General features: G+C 35.8%; 1 protein-coding gene across 3 annotated transcripts in view; it reads right to left on the reverse strand.

The window, feature by feature from the left end:
- Positions 1-21,747, reverse strand: part of MBD5 (methyl-CpG binding domain protein 5) — a 438,611-nt gene that overhangs the window by 217,989 nt on the left and 198,875 nt on the right. For all 3 annotated transcript variants that reach the window (XM_072613160.1, XM_072613158.1, XM_072613159.1), the window contains exon 3: positions 4,876-4,969. The gene's annotated coding sequence lies outside the window, so the exon portion shown is untranslated. The remainder of the gene's footprint in view (positions 1-4,875; positions 4,970-21,747) is intronic.

The raw sequence follows: 21,747 nt of genomic DNA on the forward strand, positions 1-21,747 counted from the left end.
GAGATTTGAATGCAGAAAAGAGTGTAGAGATGAACTGATTTATTAAGGAATCAAGATAGGGACTGGCAGAGGGGTGATGGTCTGGGAAGAACTGAGGGATGAAGGGATGAAAGGTCACAGTGAGGTGAACAGGGCCAGGAGTTCTAACATATAAAGAAAGATGGCATGATAAAGGATTATGATCAGATAAAGATATGTAGGAATTGATGAACATGAAAGAGAAACTTTCAGGGCACGGACAAAAGCAAGGGTATTACCATTTCTTTTTGTAGCTAAAGTGGAATGGAGGAGAAGGCCATGTGGGAACTGAGTAGGCTGAGGAATTGAGAAGTTCAGAAATTTGTGGAATTATCAATATGTATGTTGAAGTAGTATGAATCTACAAGTTGGGGAAACAGACAAAATATGGAAAAGCACTTTAAATATTTCTATAACAACTTTTGTTTTCCTATCAATTATGGGAAAGCTACCAATTTGGAAATGGCAATAATGAAAACAAAGACAGGAAGTGTAGGTGCACGAAATCAATTACATTCTAATCAAAAGAGTTCTATGCTACAGGGCACCAAGAAATGTTTTTTAAGGTATCTGAAAGTGGAAAGGACACCAGGCTCTGGGAAAAAAATCTTATTATAAACAAAAAAGATGAAGGACAAAACATCAGAAACTACAAACTCATATGCATACTTTCTCATATGTACAAAAACGTAACAGGTAGGCTTGCAGAAACAACATTTCACAGATGACATTTTCAGTCACAATGCTGACTGAAATGCATGTTTGCAATGTGCTCACTCTTCTTAAGTATTAAAAGAAAATTGATACAGTAGAGAAAAATGTTATCTTAAAGGTACTCCTAAAACAAGATGTCTCCTATGTAAATGTCAAAATCATATAAGATTCTTTGAAAGTTTGACACCATCAAGGAAGCTATGTAGCTTCGCATTCAAATGGAATAGTTATTTCTGAAAGCATACATTTATAGGAGACGTTCTGATTGGATTAAACTCTATAAAACTTCAGTCTCCTAAATGAGATTCATGAACATTCAAAATCATTTGGAGGAGCCAAATGGAGAAGACTGTCTGCCTAGACTAGGATTAGAGGTGGACGGACAGTCAACAGAAGTGGTCTATCATCATCTAGGTTGAAGGTAATACTCTCACTGGCCAATGAACAGGGGCTAGCACTAAACTGGAAGTAGGCTAGACAATCTTTGGGCAATTAGGACACTTCTACTGACTAGAGGCTTCTTCTGGAAACAAAGGCACATTTAAAAATAACAACAACAGTTTTCAAGTGTTAGGTAAGGGGGTAAATCATAGACTGCCAGTCTCTGACGAACTAGCTAGCAGTCAGCTAAAGGGGCGCGTCATTGACACTCTTTTAATTGATTCACGCACAGGAGACGTGTCATAAAGGACGTCGTCAGAGAGGTGTGTGAGCAGAAACATCAAATGAGAAGTCAATCAAAAACACTGCATAGGTAACCATCATAAAACTAGGGATACAAAAGGCCAAACAACAACAGCAACAATTCCTATTCTTGTAGAATTTATATTCTACTGGGAGAGAAAAATGTTCAAATAAAGATACACACACACACACACACATATAAAATATACACAATACACATACAATAGAAGATATGTATTACATACATGGAATTTAAATGGAATAAATTAAAAGTAAAAACAAGGAAACTTTAAATATAAGGTAGTTATGGAGGAAGCACACTAGCAACTGGGGGAAGGGAAATGAGGAAATGCTAAATGTAGAAAGTGATGCCTGAATTGCATTTTGAAGGAAAAAAGGGATTCTAAGAAAAGAATATGAGAAAGGTGTGCAATACAAGTATGAGACAATATAAGATGGGAGATGGGAGACAGAATGTGTCATGTGCAAGGAACAGAGCAAAGGTCAATTGAGATGGACTATAAAGTGGGGGAAGAGAAGTACATATGAGTCTGGGAAGACAGAATGGGGCTAAGATATCAAAGTCAAACAGAGGAGTCACATTGTATTCTCAAGACAAAAGAAAGCCTCTGGAGTTTACTGAGTATGGGAGTGACATGGTCAGATCTATACTTTTGAGAGCTGTGTGGATGACAAATTGGAGTGAAAAGACTTGAGGCATGGAGACAGATTAGCATGCAATTCCAACAGTCTAGGCAAGAAGTTATTAGAGCTTGAATTAAGGTGATTGAAGGTATGGATGTGAGGGATGTTATGGAGATAGAAATATCACGATGTGACAACTGTCTAAATATGTAGGGCAAAGTAAAGTGAGGAATCAAGGATGATATTGAGGGTGGTTTACTGGGAGACTGGAAGAATGGTGGTACCTTTTACAAAGATAGATAATTTTGGATGAGGGGTAGATTTGAGAGCAATGGAAAAGTTAACAAGTTCTGGTTTTGACATGATGAGTCTGAACTGTCCAATAAACAGGTGATACCAGAATTAAGTTTAGGAAAAAGGTTGAGGAAAGAATACGTAGATTTGGAAGTTGAATGAAGAAAGACGATACGTAAATAAAGCCATGAGAGCTGATGAAATCATTAAGTGAAAAAACATGGAAAAAGAAGAGGATCCAGAACAGAGACTTGGAATACAGCCATAATAAGTGGATATGATATGGATGAAGAGGCAGGAAAGGAGGTAGGAAAGGTAGGATAACTAAAAGGAAGTAAGACCATGAAAATCCCCTCAAGAAAAGAGAGCATCCAGGAAAAGAAGGCAGTCAGCATTAGGAAATGAGAAAGAAAAAAATAAGTGTGAGAGGACTAAGAAAAGTCCCTTAGATTTTGAATTAAGAGATTGCTGTTAACTTTGGTGAGAGCAGTTGCATGTGATGATAAAGGCGGAAGCCAGAGTGCAAAGGGTTGAGGAGTGAGAAGAAATGAATTAAGGAACTAGAATAAAAAGCTTTTGCTAGAAATTTGGCTGAAAAGAGGAGGAGAAATATAGAATGATAGCCTGAGGGGATGGTAAGGTCTAGAAGGCTTTTTAAGAATGAAGGAGACATGGGTGAGTTTGAAGGCTTTAGGGAAGGAATAATCAGTAGACAGAGAGAAGATGGAGGGAGAGGTATGATTGCAATGGCAAAAGTGAAAATGGGAAGGAGATAGTGTATTTAAGTAGTCAAACCTACACATTCTACCTTGTGATATGAACAAACAACTAGCTTTGGATTTTTTCTTTCAAGAATATATTTACTTCTGACATTCAATACTTGCTACTATAAGAAAAGATTCATTTTAAATAAATGATGATAATATGAATGTAATGAAATGATGGTTATTTTCTCAGAGAAAAAAAGAATCACTGTATATATATTTTAATGACACGTTTCCTAAAGATATGGTTTTTTAATGTTTGATTTCTTATATTTTGGTTTTAAGGTTCCAAGGGCAGTTTTTTATAAGAAACTTCTAGTTTACTAAAGTGAATTTATAAAATACAGTAATTATCTATTATCTTGGCCTATAAAGTCCTTGTACTTCCTCTACCATGTACATCATGGAAATTTCTTCATGCTACAAGTTTACTCTGTCTTTGAACTTTGCATTTTGAAGCTTCCTCCTCTCTTATGCCCCCCAACTTCTTCCTTTGGTTGGTTTCTCCTAGAACCTCCATCTGAAGAAGGACACCCAGGCTAGTATTCACTGCTTTCCAGACTGCACTCTCCAGACTTTTTCTATGATGCCCACGTAGGAGTAGTCCCTTTCCTCCTTCCCTCATCGTTCTTTCCTACTTTTTAGCTTTCTTTTATGTGCTGTTTTTTCTCAAGAGAGAAGGAATTGCTTTGAGTGCAAAGAATGTCTTCCTGCTTCCATGCTTTTTGATTTGTTGTTGGCTTAAATGTGTCAAGTAAAAATACAGAGAGATTGCCACACCACTTCATGATATTAAATAAATTTTTATTTATACAGTATACTCTTTTTCTTGATGTTGTTGGCATAAACATATTCAAAAGAAAGAGAACAGATGCATGGACTTGAAGAGATATCAAGAACAGAACTGAATAAACTAATTGTGTGCTCAGGGTAGGTGTCACTTCCCCAAGGGATGATGAAATACTTTTCTTTTTCCTATCTCACTATGAATTAGGATGTGGAATAAATTTATGAGAAGATGCTAAATCCAATAATTGAATTTGAGCTGTTATTTATCTGAAAGTTCTTGTAAGCCACAAGGACAAAAAAGATTAAGAAAACTATAATTAGAAACACTTCTGAAAATAGTGTCAAGTAAGAACTCAAAATAGCTAGTTGAGGATAAGGAGCAGAAAAGAATGAGAACCATATCATTAAATTTTTAGTTAAACGTTCTTGATGATAATAATAGCAAAGAATGTAACGAGGCAAAAATATCAAGCTATAATGCCATCAATCAAAAAGTTAAAATGATTATATTCAAAAATATTTTTATCTTTAAAAAGTTAGGAAAAGGGGGAAATATTCCATTCTCTCCATATTTGGCTAATACATTAACCCAGAGATCTTAGAACACCTTGTTTGCTGGACTTAAAGCTAAAATTTGAATCATTCGTACTGAAAGAAGCTAAGAGTTTGGGATGATTAATACAAAGTGGAGGGGAAAAAAGGACAAGATAAGAATTTTAAGAAAAGTTATTTCATTTACTTTTAATTTTTTATTTTCACTTATTTATAATTTCTATATATTAATATGTCACTTACTTGGAACCTACTTCCTGTCAAAGGGTGTTAGAGAATGAACCTGTGTTCATTAATGCAAAGCTATAAAAGGTATGGACAACATGGTGAATGTTCAAATTAACCATGCCAAATAAAACTGTGATAAGTCTAAAAATTTTAGTTAACAATTTACAAAACTAAAGTTATTACCTACCTTGACTGGTTAAATTTGAGAGTTCTTGTTGATAAACAATAAAATTTTCCACATCTGTTTCATACACCCAGGAAGTAACATTCTTTGTGAACTCCTAAAGGAAAAACAAAAAAGTATACAATTAAATTGGGAATAAATATATATTTCCATATAATATATAAATAAATCCTTTAATTATCCTTTTTCTTTAACAAATTTGAGGAAAATATAAGGTAGTATTTTTTAAACTTATCCAGCATAAGATAAATTCTGTGCAAAAAATGTAGACAAAAGAATGCAACTTCACACCAAGAATCAGTTTGCATGATGGAAAGAGAATTAGATTTGGGATGAGATTACCCAGATTTTAATCCCAGTTCTCCTGTTTAACACCTTCCATGTTAACCTTGAACAAATCGTTTAACCTTTCTGGACCTTATGGTCTTCATCTATAAAGTGAAGGAACTATATCTAAGGTCCATTTCAGATCTAGAACATATTCCCCTGAAACACTTATTTACCTCTCCTGTGACTCTGATCAATACACACATTTCCAGACTTAGACTTAAACCAAATGGCTTTTTCTTTTTTCCTGAAATGGCTACTCATCATGTAGTAGATCAAGAGAATGCTGTAGATATAGCATACCATATTTTATAAAAGAAGTTAAGATCCTTAACAGTGTTCTTGTGGAAATGATGGAGAGATGTAGGTAGGACAGTTAGCAGATCTGAAGCTGGTTAAATGGCAAGAGAAAAAAAGTCAGCGATCTCATGAAAAGTAGTAGTGTCTCTAATGGAGTGTCTCAGATATTCTGTACTTTCTTATTAACTGATTAATATTTTTACCAATGACCAAGATAAAGGAAAAGGCAATACAAATACAACTTGAAAACACTCCAGAGAAACAATGAAAAACTTAAACAATAAGTGGGAAGATTTTAATTTTAACTGACTTTAATTTTAATTGTTGGGCTGTGCTTAAATAATAAAAATGACTATTAATTTAGATTCAATGCCATATCAAAGTACCAAAGGTTACTTAATAGAACTAGGAAAAAAACAAAATTCATTTGGAGGAAGAAGCAGAAACGAATGGGAAGTGACAGAAGGGAAATGACAAAGTGTTAAGGAAAGGGGCCTACAACGCACACATCTCCACCTACAACAAAGCAGTAATCTTTAAAACTATTTGGTTCTGGTGAAAAACAAATAGAAAAAATAGCCAGTGAATAGATAAGGTACACAAGATTGAGGAGTAACTGATCAGTTACATAAAACCAAGTATATCAACTATTGGGGTTAAGCACAAAAATGTTGGGAAAATGGGAAAGCAGTTTGCCAGAAATTAGGTTTGGATCAACACTTTGAGTATTCAGCTGCAAAACAATATATGACCTAAAAATAAAAAGTCATATCATAAACAAGTTAGAATTGAAGAGGAGATATTATCTAGAGGCAAAATTTTTGACAGTCTACAAGGGATAGAGAGGTTAATAATGTATTACATAAAGTCATAAAGCTTTATCATGTACAAAATCAGTGCAATTAGAATTTAAAGGGAAAAAGTTAACAAGAAAAATCTTTGCAGCAAATTTCTCTAATAAGGATCAGATAAAGAAGGTATATAGTGAATTGATGAAAATACATAAGACCAAGAACCATTCTCCACTATTTAAATGGTCAAAGATAGGAACAACAAGCTCTCAAAAGAAGAAACAAAAACTATAAGCAACCACAGGAAAAAAAAAAATCCTCTAAATCAGAGGTGTCAAACATGCTTTGGCAACACTCAGTACAGTGACCTAAACCATATTAAAATGCAATTGGGAATTACTGAACAAAATAAAAATATAACAGGCATAGATAATGTTAATATGTGGTTTTCTAAGTGAATATGCAAGTAAAGATTCTTAGGGATGGTTGAGGGCCCCATTTCTATTTTAGCTTCACATCACTGCTCTAGGTCAACAATCTACATAATAAGAGAAATCTACTGAACTAAAATTAACTGTAAAACTAAATTAAAAATATTCTGAAGTTGAGCCTCACACCTGAGATTGGCAAAGATGACAAAAAAGGCAAATGGCGATTGCTGGAGAGATGATAAGAGGGCAGGAACACTAACGTACTATTAGTTGAGATGAGAATTAACCACTGTGGAAAGCATTTGGAACTGTACTCCAAAAGCCAGTAAATTGTGCGTACTTTGTGCTCCCCTGATAGTATTATTAGGCATACATCCACAAGAAGTCAAAGACAAAGAGAAAGGATGCACATCTAAAAAAATATTTATAGTAACACTTTTTGTTATGGCATTCTGCTATAAAAGGAGTAAGTGCTCTTCAGTTAGGGAATAAGTGAACACATTATGGTACATGAATATGATGAAATACTGCTGAGGAAAAAAAAAGAAAAATGATAGATATGAGAAACCCAGGAAGACTTACATGATATGATCCAGAGAGGGGTGAGCAGAAACAAACAGGAAGAAAAACCAATTCATGGAATGACTATAGAAAGGTCAAGGAAAACCATCCAGAAAGACTTACGAACCCCCGTCAATGGAAAGACCAATCATGCCTTTACAAGACCAACGAAGTGTTTCCTACCTCTTGGCCAAGGCAATGGAATAGAAATGCACTGTGTGTGAGCTTGTTTTGCTTGACCAGACATTGTTTGTCATAAAGGAGGGCTTCTAAGGGGAAGAGAGTCTGAGGGAATTGGTAGGTAGCAACAATGCTAAAAAAAGAAAAAGAATAAGTATGGATAAAACATTTTAAAATACAAGGAAAAAGCAGAAGGAAATTCAGAAGGGGATAGAGTAGTAGCATGGAACAGGGCAGTTTTGTTAATATGGTGTTAAAATACATCAGTTAAAAAACTGTATACAATAGCAATTCAGTTTCCTATATACAATGCTGTCTTTCTGTTCTTTGTATAGTGAACAATTCTTGTTTGTTGATAATTATAGAGTTCAAAATAAAAAAGAGAATATAAAGATGAAATATATATTATATAAATATTGCTTAAACTTGTTCACAACACAAACTATTGAACACACTAGATGACAAAGTCAAGATTTTAAAATATATTGACCTGTTAAGAACACTACACCAAATGGAAGAATAAACTTAATAGAAATAAATTGTAAGTCTTATAGTTGGACTGACTAAAAAGATTAACTTCAGAAGTTGATGGGTCAAGCATGGTTTGAAAGGGGTTCATTTTGAAAAAATTCTAAGTATTTTAGTGGATTGCAAACTCAATATGAATTAGAAGTGGAATAAAGTAGCAAAGAAAAGTAATCTGAATTTTGGCTGTATTAAGAAAGACATGATGTTCAGGACCATGAAGGTAATAATTCTGTTATATTCTGCATTAGAACATTTGAAGTACTGTGTTCACTTCTCAATGCCATATCTTAGGAAGGTCAGTGACAAAAAGGATAGAATTCAGGAGGGCAACCAGAATGGCAAGGGACTTGAGTTCATGTCATATTATGAAAAAATGGAAGTCTGTCTTGGAAGGCAGTGGATTCTTCTTCATTTGAGGTCTTAATGCAATGGACAAACCACTTGTCAGTAAATTATAGAAAGAGATATTTGTTCAGGTATGAATTTACCTAGATGGCTATGATGGATCTGGAAATTCTTTCTAGTAAACCACATGAAAATAGTTTGTACCAAGTCACAAAACAGAGCACACTTTAAGTTTGATACCTAGTTTTTCTGCAGATAAAAGAATTCTACATGAAAATTTGAAATTATCAGTTTCTGATATGCTACAAAAGGGCATTATTAACCTTTTTGATTTTAAAAGTATTTGTCTTTCAAAACTAGCTAATATTATGAATTAGTTGGCTTAAATTTTAATTGCCCTCAAAGGCTAAATTGGAGAAGTACTAGTATAATTACTAATTATTCTATCAGAAAAATAATCAAATTGTGATTGAATCAATCACCTACTATATTTACTTAATAATTATTTCATGTATTCCAATCTAGTAAGGCTTGCACACCGTCTAACTATATGATCTATATGACTTCATGAAACTGCTCCTCATTTATGATTCAAGGGATAATTTTCTACCCCTGATTCATAGTGACTTAGGAAAGGACTTAAAAAACATGTCAAAAATTAGCAAGAAAACAAATTTATGGAAAATAGGCTTGTAATATGCTGAACTAGAAAAATGACAATAACAACACATTCATTTATGCTTTAGGAATTACAAGGAACTTTCCTGACAGATGCCTTGGAAATATATTGTCATTACCATTTTACAAAAAGAGGAAATGAAAGCTCAGAAAACTGAAATCACATATTAAGTGTTTGAGTTGAGACTTGGACCACAAGGTCCTGCTAATTTTAGGAAAAATATATTCGCATAATTTTCACTGCCTTCAAAAAAGGCAACCAACACAATCTGTAAAAGAACAAAACTCAACCAAACAAACTCCAGTTACCTGCATTTCCACGGTTAAAAAAATATTAACCTGAAACTTCAGATATATTTAATATAACATCCCCTTGCTATCTTTAAATTTTAAATCTTTTATATTTTACTTGGCAAGGACAATGCACCTGTCCTCAAACATATGAACTGCTGCAGGCCTGACTTTTATTTCATTTAAATCAAATTTAAAAAAAAAAAAGAAAAAAGAGGCTAGAATTATTTCCTTGAATTTTGAAGGCACAATCACACAAACACTTTTACAATGTACTAAAAATAACATGAAGTAGGCTGTCAACATTTTAGTTTTAAAAATTCTTATAAGCAGGCAAAACTTTACTTTCCAATCAAAACTAATATATTCTTTACATACTAAAAGGTTTCTCTTGAAAATTTTCTGGCTAAAAAGAAAAAAAAGTTCAGAGAAATATAGTCCCTTATATTTAGGAGACTTTGGAGACTGGCTAGTATGACTGCCCTCTTTTACAGATAAGGAAACTGAAGTCAAGACAAATAAAATGATTTCTCCAGTGCTACATAGCTAATGCCTGGTGGAGCTAAGTTGCACATCTGTTGTATATGCAGTAGCAAAACATATGTATCTTTAACACTCTAAAGTAAAAGGGGAAAGGAGTTTTGTGAGGCAGGGATGGTAATAGTAAAAAGTACACCAGTTTTATTTAAGGAAGAAATTCAAATTTATAAACTTGCTCCAAAAGAATGGTAAGAAACTAACTCCTATTACACAAATTGCATAGATAATTTCTAACGTTAAGCACTTTACTAACCTATATTTAGTAAATACTATTTCAAGATGATCTCCAAGTTTTGATGTTAAATAATTTAAAATTACATTGAAATAATTTGCAATAATTTGTCAATAGCTAATCACTATTTTATGTAAATCTACCAAAGATGGGAATGTCAAACAAAAGAAAGGGAAATAGAAAAATATATAAAAAAAAATCAATCCATTCAGGAAAAAAATGCAACATAAAATATTAAAACTTATAATCTAGGGCTAAAATTACAAAGATATTTTTTTCAATTTTAAACAAACTTCTTAATCCATAGAGGGATGGAAAGAATGGAGAATGTAATTTAGAGCTAAGAAGGTCTACTCTAACAGGAAAAGAACTTTATTGTATACACATTTTGGACACCATCACAAGAACAGTTTTTGCCATGTCACATTCTGGAACAACAACCAAAGACAAGGTTTTAAAAAGTGTCAGTGAAGAAATAGTTTTGGTTTATAGAGTGCCAATCAAGGGATTTATATGATATGTCATCACTTTTCTTGAATGCTTTTGTGATTCTAAAACTATTCCTCCTAAAGTAGGATGAAATCAAATTATATAGACATGTACAAAATAATGCATACATACATACATTTATTTTTTAATCTTTCTAATAAGGAGGTCACCAGGTACAACTATAAGAAAAGTTCCATCATGATACAAATTCATCACATGATCTTCTCCCCATAGATTCCTAGAAGGGAACAAATATAGCTGGAAATGGGGCCTCTTTTTCAATTGTGCTCAGGGACTTATTGTAAATAATCACTTTCCCCTCACATTCTCTTACTATCCTAATGATAAAAAGCTTTCAGGAAAATAAAAAAAAATTGCTCTTGTTCATGGAAAGAATTTGGGATCTTTTGAAGAAAGGTTCTGACATATCTTTTCTAGCTATAAATGAGTAAATACAGAAAAAATTCCATGATTCATTCATATTTTCATTGTAGGAAAAAATTTTGTTTAAAAACCCTCTTTCCAAATGCAGTGACTGATGTAATCAAGGTGTTTTGAATTATTGTCTTTGACAATACTAATTATACGTAGAACAATTATAAGCTACTACATAAAGAACAATGCAGAGGTGTAACCAGAATAAAAAAAGGATCAGATTTAATTTTTTTTTGAAACATGAGAACTACATTGTTAAGTGCATTGTTCTATTACTGAAAAAAAGCATGAATTTTATTCTTTGTCTACAGACTATATGACTCCATCCTAATTTTGACTGAAAATGATTAGACAAGTGCTAATCTAATTACTATCAGAAAGTGAAAAACTTCTCTAATCACTATGGGTTATCATATTCACACTATTAATGTTATTTGCACATTTTAATAACATCGAACTGCACTCATAGCTTTCCTTTTTAAAAATTTTGAACTTAAACACCAAAAGAGGATCTGTTATTCAAAGAATGGGAGAACAGGGGAATTCTATAGATTTTGACTCTCCATTTCACACTGCTTACTTTTAAAAATAAATAATTCATTCTACATATTACTTTCAGAACTGCCTTGTTCTTCTGTACCTTCTGAAACTCTTTGGTCTATTTAATAATGTTTCAATAGCTCTCCCTTTTGTGGGGAACACTAACAGCCACTGGTGCAAATATACTGTATAAGTTTTTTTTATTTTTATTTGTTTCTTGAAAATGTGTCTAAGCTTTAAAATAAAATCATGTTTTCTGGTGGAGGCCAATGACTTCCTAAATGACTCCTTGGTCTACGTCAAGTCAGCTGCTTTTGGTATCAGATCTTACATTTTCTTTTATCATTTTTAATGCATTTTGTTCTAATATTGCTTAGTGTCTTTTGGAATTACTAATTTCTGCTTGGTCTAGTATAGTAGTCAAAGATTTCATATCTTGGGTAAGGCTGACCACTTTCTCTTCTGAGTTACTTGTTCTCCTGAGTCTTTTGTCCAGAGGTTTTATTTCATACTTTACTTATTGTAAGCACTTCTACAGCCCTTGTGGAAAATCCATTTTTTTATTTTTGCTTTAAGTTTCTGCTGACAGCTGCTATGGAGTTAGTTTTGCAATAATTTTTATGTAGGTTGTTTTTATTCAATTGGGGCAGCTAGGTGGTGCAGTGGATAGAGCACCCATGCAGGAGTCAGGAGGACCTGAGTTCAAATCTCACCTTAGACACTTGACACTCACTAGCTGTGTGACATTGGGCAAGTCACTTAACCCCAACTGCCCCATCCTGCATCATCTCCAGTCATCCTGATGAATATCCGCTCACTAGATTCAGATGGCTCTGGAGGAGAAGTGAGGCTAGTGACCTGCACAGCCCGCCCTCACTCAAAGCAAAGTTAAGTGCAAGTCATGTCATTATTTCTCTGATGGCACAGTCTTCTTTGGCAACGAAGTACGAACACACACACACACACATTTCATTCATTCATTCATTCATTCATTCATTCATTCATTCATTCATTCATTCATTCATTCATCATACAGGTCTTTGTGCCAGGGTCCAGGCTACACCTTTTACTACATTTCTGAGTGAGTAGGTTTTTTTCTTTAATTTAAATTTATTTTTCTTCTAAGTTTACAGTATAAAACAGGTCTGCACAACATACAGCCTACAGGCTGATTATGGCCTGCCAAAGGATTTTGGTGGCCCACAAAAAATGTAGAGAATGTAAAAGAAAATAAAGATGTAATGAGTCCTTTGTCCATGCCCCACTTAACCCACCTTCCATTAGTCACTATTGTGGCCATTACATAACTTGGTGGGTGGATTGTTACTATGCACTCTCTCCTGTTTGTTACATGACTCTTGGAAGCCAACTACTGTCTGTCTCTACTATGAGAGGAGCGAGAGTTGTATCTTTTCTCCACGTTTTCAGTTGTTATTGGCATTGCAGAGGGACAAAGTTGACTGTAGCCACATGCCAACACAAGCTGAAGCCCACTATACAATGAGCGGCAACAACATGAGGGCCTTGCCCCACTTCACTTCATGGTCGCCCTCCAAGTTACATGAGTGTCTGGTGCTCTCTCCAAGGTCATACACTCAGTTTCGTATTTCTTTGTATGTGTGCAGTTGCTTTGGTGGAGATTTTTTGGTTCTAACATTAAAATTTTTAGGATGACTGTAAAATGGGTGATAAAAGAAATGTAAGATCAAATCAGAATGCAGTGTGTTTAATCTGGAGTGGACAAATAGATACTTGTTTGCTTACATGAGAGACAAAATATCATGCCTTGTTTGCTGAGAAGAAATAGCTGTTCTGAAGGAATACAATCTTTTTCACAGTTTTGAATCAAAACATCCTGACGTAAGCAAATTGGACATAAGTCAAATTAAAGTGTCCAAATTGTTGAAAAATCTCAGTGGGGAAACAACAGTTTTTCAAGAAAGTAAACTCAGAAAATGAGGTGGTTACTAAGGTTAGTTTTCAGCTTTCTAAAGAAATCGATTTCAAACATGATTCCGGAGTATGACAAACTGATAGTTAACAAGAAATATAATAAATCCCATTAACTAAATGTAAACAGTAAGGAAACTTCAAAAATGTATTAAAATTTGTACCACTTAACAAAGTAATTTTTTAACATTAATGGAATTTCATGATAAAAATTTTAAGTAATAAGTGTAATTAATTGTATTAATTGTAATTTCTCTTTTAAAAATATGGTTTTTTTTGAAAGATAGTTGAATCATTAATTACGCCTTCACTTGGAAATTGAGCTGCTAGAAACCTGTCTGCAGCCTGAAAAAGTTTAGCCTATTTTAATTTTGGCCTTTACCTAATGCCAAGTTGTGCAGGTCTGTACAAAACAAGCATTTCCATAACACAGTACAACTGAAGAAGAAGTTACGAAGGCCATTAGGCTCCTTTGACATGGCAAAGCATCTGGTGCTGATTCTGTTGCAGCAGGGCACCCAATTGCTCATACAAAAGTTGACTGAAATTTTCCAGGTTATATGGCAAGAGGAGGTTATCCCCCAGGAGTTCAAGGATGGCTCCATTGTCTATTTCTATAAAGATAAAGGAAATAGACTGGCCTGCGACAATCACAGGGGGTGTCTTTCTTAGTCATTGTTGGCAAGATTCTTGCCAGAGTCCTCCTTAAATAGCCTGATCCTTCACCTGGAAGATGGTCACCTGAGAGCCAGTGTGGCTTCAGAAAGGGCCGAGGACCAGGTGATATCGTGTTTACTGCCCAACAACTCCAGGAGAAATGCCAGGAGCAGAACAGAGGTCTGTACACAATGTTTGTAGATCTGACCAAGGCCTTTCATACTGTTAGTCATGAGAGTTTATGGAAAATTATGTTGAAATTTGATGGCTCAGAGAAATTCATCAGCATTGTATGTCAATTTCATGATGGCATCCTTGCCCATGTTCTAGAGAATGGACAAAGCTCTCGTGCCTTCTCAGTCACCAATAGAGTGAAACAGGGGACTGTGATTGCTCTCATCCTTTTTGGCATGGTGTTTTCAGCTATGTTGTCAAATGCTTTCAATGAGGATGAACATCAAGGTCAGCTATGGCACTGATGATAAATTCTTCAACTTGAAAAGGCTACAAGCTAAAACCAAAGTGGAGGGAGTGCTGGTGCATCATTTTCTGTTTGTGGATGATGGTGCACCCAATGCAGCCTCTGAAGCTGAGATACAACAAACTATGAATCAATTCTCTGCTGCTTGTGATAATTTTGGCCTAGCAACTAACACTAAGAAAACACAGGTGCTCCACCAGTCAGTACCACACCATGTATAAGTGGAACCATCAGTTATAGCAAATAGAGAAGTTTTGAATGCTATGGAAAAGTTCACTTACCTCAGTAGTGTACTTTCCAGGGATATACACGTTGATAATAAGGTTTATGCACATATTGTCAGAGCTAGCATATATGGAAAATTATTCTAAACATACTTCTATGTATTAGTTCTTTCTCTGGATGCAGATAGCATCTTTCTTCATATGTCCTTTATAGTTAATTTGGGTATTTATAGTAGATTAGCAGAAGAGGAAATAGAATATCTAAACAGATTTTAGAAAAAGAAATTGAACTGGCCATAAATGAGCTTCCTAAGAAAAAGGCACCAGGACCAGATGGACACTGATACCTAAACCAGGAAAATTACAAACATAGAAAGAAAATTATGGACGAATTTCATTAATATGGATGAAAAAATCCTAAATATAATGCTGGCTAAAAGATTATAACAATATATTACACAAAGATTATACATTATTATCAAGTGAGATATATACAAGGAATGCAGGTATAGTTTAACATAAGGAAAACTATTATATTGATTATGTCATTGGTTATATCAATAATAAAAGTAAAAAAAATCATCATCCTTGGACCTCTCCCCAGCACCATTCTCTGTCCTTTTGACTGGAACTATGAACTCAAAAAATCTCCATTTAAGGAGAAGTTTCTCCCATCTCCTGCTTTTTAGCTTCCTTTTGTGGGGTATCTCCCCTCATTATATTGTATGCTCTTTGAAAGAAGGGAATGTCTTTTTTTCAGATTTGTATCCCTAAGAAATTGCACAGTGCCTAGCTCATATCAGGTGCTTCATAAATGTTTGTCTACTGATCCTCACAACAATCCTATGAGGTAGATGTTATTATTACACCCATGTTAAGGTGAGAAAGGCCCAAATAATCCTTTGGGTGAACAAGATTAACACCAGCTGGATTCCAGTTCTCTTTTCCTCACTTCTGTTAAAGCCCTATATAATAGTCGCCTGCCCCATTTCCTTCTGTGATTAAGTACCCTGATTGGGCCGAATCAGTGTTTTTCACTTTTGCAGGTATGTAGAAGAGTAGAATAGGTACAATACATAGAGTTTCTGCCATCTTGTAGTTCCCTAATCTAAGGGTTACCTCAGCCATGGTAAGGGCTGATCCCTTTATACTTCCCCCTACTCTGTATATAGCTGGGCAGAGCTGAGGTCTGCTGCTTGATGCAAAGGAATAATGGGCTAGGGGCAGGGGTTACATGTAATGGTAAAGACTACAGCAGCAGGAAAATTCCTAAACTGGTCCCATGCTCAAGCATGAGGGTTACTTTGTATGATCTGCTGGACCATAGATTGTAGTGGGGAAGGAGTGATGTATTAGCTGATTAATCAGGAATTATTACTCTCCAATGCTAATTAATAAGGCTGTCACCATGTTTCTTGGTTTCTTGTCCTGTAATTGCTCTACCTCTGGTACATAACTCCTGTCCATACTGTTAGTCACATGACCTGGATGTGGTTTTGCTGGAGTTGGTATGGGGAGCTGGGCAGACTGTCTCCTGTTCAGGCAGCCATCTTCGGACGAAGTCTGTTATATTCACTTTATCCATAACTGTTGTCCCTCCTCTATAAATTCTGATCCATAGATCTTGTGTATGAGTTGTTTCTAAGTGATCCAAAATTACACAAAAGGTAATCATTTGAAAATATTTTTAAAAAAATAGTCTTTTGTTAGCATAGACAAGTTAAAGTATTTTACTTAATGTCTGCTTTACAAAAGACTCCAAATTTCTGTGTCACAGGAAGTCAATCACATAATTCATTAAAGATTTTTTTCTTAGCTTTATCAGTTTACAATTTTAGACTCAGTATGTTCTAGCCTTTGCCTGAAAAATTATTATTTTTTTTATCACATCACAAACCAAGTCTCCTTTTTAGTCAGGTTTGTGTCAATTTTCACTTAAGGTATCCATAGGTATAAATGGCTTTCCATAAAGAAATTGATAACAGTGCCCTCAGAACAAAGGCCACATGGACACTCTAGGGCTTTGAGGTCTCTAGCATTCTGTTACATGATGTCACAGAGGGTCGAGAACCAGTACTTTCCGAATCAAAGATCCAGAGAGGAACCTAACTTTAAGGAGGGGAGATCAACATAAGGTTCTATCAGGGGTGCGGAACCTGCAGCCTCAAGGCCACATGTGACCTTGACTGCAGCCCTCTGACTGAATTCAAACTTCACAGAACAAATCCCCTTAATAAAAAGGATTTTTTTTTTCGTAAAACTTGGACTCAACCAAAAGGCCACCCCGAAGAATCTAGAAGGCCTCATGTGGCCTCGAAGCCACAGGTTCCCCATCCCTGGCTAGATAATACAAGAGAGAACCAAGCAGGGCAGCACCCTTGGTACTATGAAATGAGCATAATAAAGAGGACAATTTATACAAGAACAACAACATAAAAAAAAACAACTTGGAAAGACTTCAGAACTCTGACCTATGCAATGTTCAACCATGGCTCCAGCAGACCTATGATAAAACACAGTAATCCTCTTCTTGACAGAAAATTGATGCTTTTGAACATGGCCACTGCATGGATTCATTTTGTTTGACTATGCTTATTTGACAGAAGTATCCCCTACTTCACTTTGTGTTTTTTAACAATGATGGATAGGCTGGAGAGGCAGAGTTATCATATCATATAATGATATTAAACAGTATGATATTATTTCAGTAATACTGTCAATATGACATCATATTATTATGTAATGATATGAAAAAGTCACACTTAAAAATTTTTCAAAATGTATAGAAGAGAACATATAGAAGTTCAAATGGAAGCACAGATATCAGCACAGTTTTGAAAGCAATGTGTGGAATTTACTATATACTTTTAAAAAAGTGATATGAAATGGAGATTCACTTTCATTTATAATGCCCCTTTAAAAATTGTGTTGTGTACATGGAAGTGCTATTTATTTGGTGTTTAATTATAAAAGAAAAGAAAAAGCTTCCAATGAGGTCCTTGTAAAAACTATTGCTAGCATGGTAAGTACAGAGAGGCGCATCACAAATAAGACAACTCACTTTACTTGCTAATAAACTTTTTGGCCATGGTAATCTCTACAGGAAAGAGAGATACCAAATGGCCCCCAAATCCTGGGCAGCCCCACTTGTATGAACCTAGCTTCTTCATACCTGCCATGCTGACTGCTAGTCTCCAGCGAATTTCATGGCATGTTTTCTTGTTTCTAGCCTGACTTTCCATCTCCTGAACTGAATTTTTTTTTTCCAGATTGATTAAAGTTCTCTATAATTAATCTGATCCAGAGAAATCAAATTGCTCATTTCTGGTCATCTTGATGCCAAGGTCCTTCCATGTTCTCCCCTACCTCCCTTCTTTCTCTAGTTCTGAGATGAATAATCATTCCTGGATTCCAGGAACTCACAATTGCTGTGACTTCCCAGGCCCCAGCACGCTTTCTTGAAATCCACTCCCATATATATATGGTCTTCTCTTATTAAAATGTAAGTTTCAAACAAACTCAATAGGAGGGAAGTAGAAAACTAGAAAAGAATTTTTGCAACTAGTGTCTGTGATAAAGGCTTCATTTCTAAAATACATAGAGAACTGAGTCAATTGTACAAGAAAACAAGTCATTTCCCAATTGATAAATGGTCAAAGGATACAAACAGGAAGTTTTCAGAGGAAGAAATTAAAGCTATCTATAATCACATGAAAAAAATGCTCTAAATCACTATTGATTAGAGAGATATAAATCAAAACAACTTGGAAGTACCACATCAAACCTATGATAAATGTTGGAGAAGATGTGGGAGAGTTGGAACACTAATTCATTGTTGGTGGAGCTGTGAGCTCTTTCAACCATTCTGGAGAGCAATTTGGACTATGCCCAAAAGGCTAAAAAAAATGTGCATGTACCTTTTGATCCAGCAATATTGTTTCTGGGACTCTATCCCAAAGAGATCAGAGAAATGAGAAAGGGTTCTACGTGTACAAAAGTATTTATAGCAGCTCTCTTTGTGGTGGCCAAAAACTGGAAATCAAGGGAATGTCCACTAGTTGGGAAATGGCTGAACAAATTGTGGTATATGAATGTAATGGAATACTATTGTGCTATCAGAAACGATGAACAGGAAGACTTCAGAGAAGCCTGGAAAGATTTATATGAACTGATGCTGAGTGAAAGGAGCAGAACCAGGAGAACTTTGTGCCAGACCTAGAGGCCTGTGGGCTACCCGAGTCTTTCTTACCTCACCTCCCGAGGTCTTCGGCTGGCCACGCCGGGTGCGCATATGAGAGAAAGGACGTTCCAGAGTCGAACAAGGGTTGAGCTTTATTTCAGGGTCTTGGTTACAAGTGCAGGGGATTCTTCCTTAGGAGGGAGAGAGAATCTCCCAAGGAGGCAAAGATCTTACAATAAGAGATTGGAAGTAGAAGTACAAGCGGGGAGAGAGGGGGAGGGGAGAGAGGAGAGAGGAAAAGCGGAGCCTTGTTGTCCTGTCCGCTCCGCACCCCTCCGCCCAAGAGAACTTTCAGGCTTTCCTGATCCTACCTAAACTCTCCAGCAACATAGTTTGCATCTGAATACCGTGCTGTTAGATAACAATAGTGTGCCCAGATCCAGGACAATCTCGAGGGCGGGGAGAGCTCTCTCCCATCACGTTTCTCATGGGAAGAGGCGGAAATACACGAGATAGCTTGGTTCACCTCGATTCCCAGCCGTTTCCTGGGGGGTCTCGTGAGAACTCTAAGATTTAGAAGTTCCCACCTTTACCCGCCCGAGACTGTCCACATGGAATTGAGCTTCCAACCCTAGCAACTTTGTATACAGCAACAAGCACAGTGTGTGAGAATTTTTCTGGTAGACTTAGTACTTTAGTGAAAGCATGGACTTGAAAAATTTCCAAAGGACTCTTGAGGCAAAATGGCTTCCACATTCAGAGAAAGAACTAAGGAATTGGATCGCAGATAGAAAGAGACCATTTTCTTTTGTATTATGTTTTGTTTTATGGTTTCTTCCATTCATTTTAATTCTTCTATGCAACATGTATTTAATAGGAAAGTACATGTAGAACCTATATAAGATTGTATGCCATCTCAGGGAGGGAGCAGGGAGGGGGGAATGAGAGGGAGGGAAGGGAAAAAAATTGATATATGGATATATGGAAGTGATTGTTGAACACTGAAAATAAATAAAATAACAATTAAAAAAATAAAATAAAATATAAGTTCCTTTAGAGCAATGACTATGTTTTCATATTTCTAGTGATTGTTACAATAACTGGCACTGAGTAAGAAATTAAAATAAATGTTTTGATTTTTTTCATTTATCCATTTATTCAAGAGTGATGGGAAAGGGGAGAGGATTTGACAATCATAATATTTAGATCACCTGTGTAGGGGTGTGGGTGGGGTCACTTAAATCCCAATATCCTATTAATACTGGTTGAGTTTTGACAAAATAAAACACTTGTAAATCATTGAAAAGTTAACAAAAAGTGGTTTATGTTGCCCTCATACAGCAAGGATATGAATCAGAGTTACAATGTACTTTGTTTCACCTTGGGCAGAGAGGTAGCTTCTCTTGTCTCCTTATGGAAATGTGTTTGTCAACAGCCTAAGGAATTGTGACTTATGGGGTCTCAAACACCCACTAAATTTGAGAGGCCCAGACTCTATGAATGTGAGACTTTTTACACCTTTAGGTGACTGGGAATCTATGCTCTGGAAAGCTGGGGCCAGTCAGGGTCCAGGGATATCTTTTTTTTCTTTCAGGGAAATCTATTCCCTATTATACAGGGAAGGGAAAGGCATAGGCCAAACTCAGACTTTTTTGGGAGGCACAGGAGGAGTGGCAGTACACTAACCCATGTTTTAGGGAAACACTAGATATCATTCTTGGGGCAGCTAGGTGGTGCAGTGGATAGAGCATGAGTGCAGGAGTCAGGAGGACCTGAGTTCAAATCTCACCTCAGACACTTGACGCTCATTAGCTGTGTGACCTTGGGCAAGTCACTTAACCCCAACTGCCTCATCTTGGGTCATCTCTAGTCATCCTGATGAATATCTGGTCACTGGATTCAGATGGCTCTGGAGAAGTGAGGCTGGTGACCTGCACAGCCCTCCCTTACTCAAAACAAAGTCAAGTGCAAGTCATGTCATTTCTCTGATGTCATGATCTTCTTCGGCAATGAAGGATGAACACACACACACACACACACACACAGAGATATCATTCTTATGTCTTGATACACCGTATCATGGTGGCAATGCCCTAGGCAACTTTTAAATGATCTTCTCTCATTTAAATACTTTGAGGAGTTTATTCCTGGATGGTCTTATTGGCATGGGCAGAACTAAAAGGAAAAAGCAAACCAAACCAAACCTCCTATTCCACCCTAAGGAATCATCATATAAGAGGTAAGGTATAAGGAAAAAGAAAAAAATGAGGAAGAAAACAAAAGTCAAAGATCCTCGGTTTTCCTCTCACTTTTCCCTCTCTCCCTCCCTCAGATTTCAAGCTGGCTAATAGCTAGATTATAAAATTAGAGAGGTCTTAAGTCAATGGAGTTTTGGTAACCCTTGAATGTGCTGGCAATCTACTCAAGGAATTTTTGCAAGATAAAACACTGCAAAAGAATAAAAAATGAGGCAGCAAATTAGAGTATTTAAGAGAATCAATTTAGTGAAAATAGCTTCAGAAAGGCCCCCTGAGAAATAGGTGGGATCATGTGTCAGCATCACCACTTGGATCACCATCTCCCCTCAGCTCCTGATGGAGATAGGACTCTGAGTCCAATGTCCAACAACCATTAGCTCTGCTTACGGACCAAGTATATAAGCATTACTGAAGAGAAAGAGTAATCGCCATCAAGATGGATTCCACCTTTTTTGGG

Source organism: Notamacropus eugenii, chromosome 5 (assembly GCF_028372415.1).
Source record: "Notamacropus eugenii isolate mMacEug1 chromosome 5, mMacEug1.pri_v2, whole genome shotgun sequence".
In the NCBI taxonomy this organism is placed as follows: Eukaryota; Metazoa; Chordata; class Mammalia; order Diprotodontia; family Macropodidae; genus Notamacropus; species Notamacropus eugenii.